Consider the following 6505-nt stretch of genomic DNA (forward strand, 5'->3'; position numbering starts at 1 on the left):
CCCACGTACCACTGCTATACACTCCTGGCTTTAATTAAGTTATCGATTTATTTTCAATATTGTCTCCCATAAAGTACACCCCCGGCCACGCCGTTCTCCCGTTTGACTATCTGTTTTGTTTCACTTGCGTCAGCCCCTTCGATCCCTATACTTATCATAATCCTTTTTTGCACTCATTGGGAGCTTGGCAAGTATATAATATGCGCGCGCGTAAATTAGCTAGCTCGAGTTTATGTATATAAATACTTGACGAGTTACAGCAGTACACATAAGAAAGAAAGAAGGGGGGCGGCTAATGGCCCTTTGCGCTTCCTTAAAACGCAACCGGAGTAAAAGCATTTTGCTTTTATGCACACAACTTCGAGGAAGTAATTTCTCGTTAATTGCCGATACCCTTTGAATTAACGATACACCGAGAGCTGCGAGTCCACGAGAAGGTAGGTACTTTTATGGAAGTCTCCCTCTGCTATCGTGTCTTTTAATTGTTCATATGGGTATATAATATATACGTATTTACAAAGGGGTAGGTATACGCATATCGCAAGTAGTTTTATTTTTACACGTATGCAGAACCCCCAAATTCAGTATTGACCAAAAGTTATGTTATCAAGTATGACATTTCAGAGGATCTATTGTACGCCGTTGGTCATACGTCCAAAAAGTGGGTACATATAAAATAGCGCACTAGGAGTGGTATAGGTAAAAAAGTAAACAGTGACAGGGGCAGTACCCGGTCCTCTTCAAGGAGTACAGTTTGGGCGGAGGACGGGGTAAGAAAGCACCCATATAATATGATATAGGCACAATGCAAGAGAAGAAACGAGAGCGCGCTTGTAATTATGTGTAGGAGCGTCGGCGACGAGAAAGGAAGGCCCAAGAGAGAGGCGAGCGCGCAAAGGAGGGCTGATTGTAAGTTATTTGCGACGCGCTTGCTTTATACGTGTATATATACATACACCGAGTTGTTGTATGTGTCCCCATCCCCTGCAGCACTGGGCGACTTTCCGCGCTCGTAAAGCTGTTCCGCCGCACCCTCCTCCTCCACCTACCTGCTCCCCCCGTTCGGCTTCTTGTTGTACGCGCGCTGCCTATATATATATATACTCTCTCGCTGCTGCTCTTTTTTTGGACCGCGCGCTCTTTGACTTGCACCTCCTCTACCTATATGTACGTGTATGTAGGTACCTCGGCAGCACTCGACTCTTTCTCTCTCTCTCAAGAGGTTACGCGCTCTTTAACCAGCTGAAAAGGAAAAGAGCGTTGATCCGCGAGAAAGGTGTGCACGAGCGCGCGCTTAAACGGTTTTCCAGAGATACCGCCGAGGTACGTATACGTGGGGGATTTGCTATCGTGGCTTTTTTTTTGAATCATGTCTAAAGTTTTCAGAAACAAACAAAAAAATCAACCACAGTATAGCCTTGGCATTGTCGGACCGGAGATCGACAGTCAAACTACGTGTGTGAACTACACGTCGCATCATTATGGATTACACAGAGCTGTTGTACTTGCACGGGGTAGGAGTGACCCATCGCCTATACATGTATACATATATGTGTACACCTACAGCACCATCAAAACTCCCCTTTGCGGACGGACGGACTCGGTCTGTCCTCATAAAAGGAAGCACGTTCCGGTGGATGTGTCCATATGTATGTACAAGGGGGTACAGCGGGCAGCATCGAGTCTACTTATTAGAGGGTAGGTAGGTGCAGGTCAAGGGGCAGAACGTGTTATTCTTCGGTAACCCCGGGGCGCGCACTTCCTTATACAAACGAGGCTCGAAGTTCGAAGGTGTCGACAGTCGTGATGGTCAGTTATTCGTCCGCGCACCCGAGGAACGAGTCGTCGTCGAGAGGGGGTGGTTGGGGGGAAGACGAAGAAGACGACCACCACGTTACTTCAGATCCTCGGCTCGTTGGCTGATGGCCATAATCTGCAAGAGAAGAGCCAGCCAAAGGAGGAAGGCAGGACGGTCACAGCCACATAGCGAGTAGCTTCAAGGGGAGGGGGGGGGGCTGCTGTTGCAGCTCCGGGTTTAACTTATAATAACAGAAGTTGCCGGAGTGAAAGAAGGGAGGACGGAGACCGGACAATTCCTGGGCGAGCGCCCGTACCTGGTTAGCTGGCCGGGACTATACAACTCGAGTCGCGAAGAAGAGATGGAACACAAGGGGAGGGGGGGGGTAGCGCGAGGATGAGGGATAGCTCGTCCAAGTGTCCTGCGGGGCAACGCCAACTGCATGATGCTTAGCTTAGCTTAGTTTATACACGTATATATATATATATATATATATATATATATATATATATATATATATATATATATATATATATATACGTATAATACGTACAAGACGCGCAAGACTGACCTCCTCCTTTCTCTCCCCGTCGCGCGACCGCCGAGCAAACTAACCGTGCTGTCCGGGCTAGCTGGGGCATGTACATGCTGTGAACTCCAACTTGGAATTTGTTGATGGAAATTTCGAGTTGGAACCCGACCCACCCCTCTGTCCTTCTCATTCTACCCCTTTTCTACCGCACGTGTGCATATATATATACATACACGTAGGTGCATATCGATCTTCCGTTGTATAGGTGTACATATATACATATACATGTGCTATATAGTGCCCGTATCATTCTTGACCGGGAGTTGGCGCGATTTGCATTATTTCAGCAACAGACCGATGTTTACCATTTCGGGTTATTTACCTCTTGTGCATGACTTTATGATGAATTTCCATGCAAATGTCGCGACTTTGTTGTTTCTGCATATCGCATGTACCTATATAAATGTACGATTGCCGGTTCGGCCCATCAAATAATGCGAGAGAGTTAATAATTCAATTTTCCGAGATGTCGAAACGTGACGTTTTCGAGAAGCGTATACCATATTTTTGGATTCACTGCATCGGTACTCGTACATCGCGCGTCCCACGATGATCTTTTGGATGAAAAATTAGCAAAACAAATCTCACCGTATAGCACCCGTTTCTCGTCGAAAATTAACAATACGCGCCTGTGCAACCTATACGCGCTCTCGATAGGTTCGCGCGACAGAAAAGAGAGACAGCGTCGCCTCGTAATTTTACCGCGCGTGTGTATTACATTAGACTCTCGCTCGAGCCCAAAGTTTATTCCACGCGCGCGCAGACTATGATAAAGTATATTCCTCGGAATATTTATGAATTTCAATCCCACTTGGCGCACAATGCGAAAATAGATATCGCCCCCCTCCCGCCCTACGATTTCTCGCGCGACTCGTAAACATCTATTATTGAAAGTAAATTGCGAGGGCTCTTGCTCTCGGGCAATAAACAATGATGCTAATACTTTAATTTTGCAAGCCAGATTTTCGAGCGTCAAGTCGCCGTCGCGACAAGCTGAGATATGCGCCCGAGATTAAAGTAAAGCGAGGGGCCTCGTTAGAAAGGACCGTGGAATCGACATCGCATCGAACAAATCACGCATACGCACGCATACATCCGGCCGGGGCAGCTTATAATGTATATATATATGGGGGCGCGCTCGTAAAGCATATCCCGGGCCATTATGACGATTGCGACCGCCTCGGCCCACACGCGGGTAATCATAATAACACGGAACCTCCCGAGGAGGCTTAGCGCCGATATCACGCGTCTCCGGGGCCAACCCCCTCGTTAAGTGACAATGCACGACGCGCTACTCTAAAATACTGTACTTCCAGAGCGAACGTATGCTCTACAACTTCCCGAGGTGCATAAAATACTTGGATGTACGTGTATACGTATTTGTGATGTGTGCCTCACGTCTCGAGGACAAAAAGCCGCGGAGTTGGACCATTTTTTTTTTTCGGCCCCAAGTATCGAGCTAACTTTCGAGTTGGTGCTTAGCATAATTGTACTCACACGGGTGAAGAGTAAGTAAAAAGAAGAAAAAAAAAAAAAAATGTTTAAAAGCGTGTATAACACAGTGTATACCCGAGGAAATCCGCGTTCTCTTTCTAATGAAATTACGACCTAATTAACGTCGCGTCGCGCATGAAATTTCAATGAAGCTCAACAGGTGCGCGTTATATATACATCATATAATCGTGTCCCTGTATGCTCTCTCCCCCGTATGAATGAGCGGAAAAGCAGGCAGCTCGAGATAAATTAAAATCTAATTACGCATGGAGAGCGAGGGAAGAAAAAAAGATGCGACGAGAAGAAGAGCACACACACACGTCGGGCGTTTAAATTCTCGAAATCAAGTCGTGTAATTACGCTACTCCCTGCAAGTCGATTCCCTCCTCCTCCGCTTTAATCGCTCCCCCGCGCTGTCGGTCCCTATACATGCGCGCCGATTCAATAATGATTAGCAACCTCGCGCCGATCGAGGCAATTAACATCCTTTTCATTTTTTTTTGTCCCCCCCCCTCCCTTCTCGACGGGAATAATTACTCCCCCCCCCACCTTTTGCTCTTTCGTTTTCCTCCGCGTTACACCTCCGACTGCACACAAAGAGCCACCACCAGCCCACCGAGAGAAACGCCGATCCGGTAGCGGAGGGCTCACCCCATTACCGCGCCCATATAATTCACTCGCTTGTTCAAAGAGTGGAGCGCACATACAACACTTGTATTGTTCATCGACAGCTGATAATGAAGAAGACGGTGGGCACGATAATATACAGCGAGGGGCGAGAAATTGATTGATGGTGGAGGACAATGAGAGGGGCCAGGGGACACTTTCACACACATATATGTACATACAGCACAGAGCGGACTCTCGGTAATTGAAGTCTCGCGGGCTTCGCGAGATCGAGATCATGTGTATACACGCCTTATATGTATGTGTATGTACATGGACGAACCAGCGCACAAAGACCCCGAGATGCCAACCGATCCACAGTGTGTGCGTGCAAGTTAGTGTTGTCGTGCCCAGAGGACAGGGGGGAGGAGGATCCACGAGGTAGAGCCAAGATAGCATCTAATAGAGCGCACCGCCGGTGCTGTAAATTCAATTACGCATTAGCAAAAATCGCGCGCACCTTCGATCCTCATACGTGCACTGTTGGTATACACGCGCACGGATCCATAAGAAGAGCTCTGAGGCATGTTTTCGATGGAGCGTGTGTGCGCGCCTTGGTCTTCGCACTTGATGAATAATCGCCGAGATGGATGTATACCGATGTGTATGAGTGCGCGTGCGTGTAGGGCACGTTTGGCCCGTGGGATAGGTATACCGGAGAGGGCCCCGGGGCTGAAAGTGTCCTATCTCTCCTATAATATAATGTAATTAAAAACGTCGAGAGGTACGCACCGGTAGCCTCGAGATTCAAAATGCGATTGTGAGTCTACATATATACATATAATGTCAATTGATTTTAATTGGAATTTATTTTTCACTCGCGACCGAGCCTCCCTATGGCTAATGTTGCTCTACAGTAATTATGTAGCCACGATTGCCCCATAAACTATATAGCCAATCTTTTTTTTTTTTTTTCCTTTCCTTATACTCAAGCTGGCAATATGTTTATCGGAGCCTATTTATTTTGAATTATTATTATTACGTATTCGCTCGAGTTTGCGGACGAAAAAAAAAAGGGGGGGCTCTGTTAATTTTGTCTCGTGACACTTTGAATTACGTGTAATTTTAATAGAAAATTTATGACGCCACTTAAATCCGCAATTTCATAGGCATCATTGTCACCGATTGACTTGCGACGGCGTAAATTTTCATCGAAAGTACACATTTATACAACGCGAATTCATATACTTTCCGCGACAAAGAAAATGTAAAAATTTCTCAAAGTGGAAAAAAAATATTCGCAAGCTGTTTTTTTTTTTTCACCACATCCCGTCACCGTAGTCTGAAAAGACGCGTAAGACAAAAGACGCTCACCCAAGGCCCCCCCGTTTTCTCCACCACGTACGGGTAACCCTATACACGTAGAGGTATAAAGAATGTTCGATGACGGCATATTGAAAACGCCATTATACCGCGCGTCCCTCCTCCCGCGAGTGCAGCCTCGACGACGAAGACGCGGGCACACACACGTGCAGGCCATACGGGCATGCATAATCAAGTGTCTGCTGGCACTTTAATTTATGTGCTTATAATCTGTTTTGCATTATTATTCGAGTGGCTGCCGCAGAAGCTCCTTGGATTGATGATCATGTGTTTAGCCGCGGTATGGGGCCCCTACGGGGACTACCGAAGCCTCGGATAAATCTGACGAGCTGCTGTACGTTACACGTATATATAAATACACGTGTATATGTGTATACACTCCCCGACTCTCTGTTTAAGTTTTGCATTGAAGGCATATAGTTTATTGCATATGACTCTGCCGGGATGTACTATATATTGTATACACATGTACACTGTATCGAATGTCGGCTGAGCAAATATAACAACTGCTCGCGACAAAAGGGGGCGTAGGCGGAGAGCAAATTTATTGTTTATCGTAATTCAAGAAACGCGCGTTACAGAGCGCATAATATAAGTACAGTATACATAGTGAAAAAACGTCAAAGTTTCAT

The sequence above is a fragment of the Copidosoma floridanum genome, unplaced genomic scaffold (genome assembly GCF_036245765.1).
Source record: "Copidosoma floridanum isolate Cflo_tuat_1 unplaced genomic scaffold, Cflo_Japanese_pri ptg000030l, whole genome shotgun sequence".
Taxonomy (NCBI): domain Eukaryota; kingdom Metazoa; phylum Arthropoda; class Insecta; order Hymenoptera; family Encyrtidae; genus Copidosoma; species Copidosoma floridanum.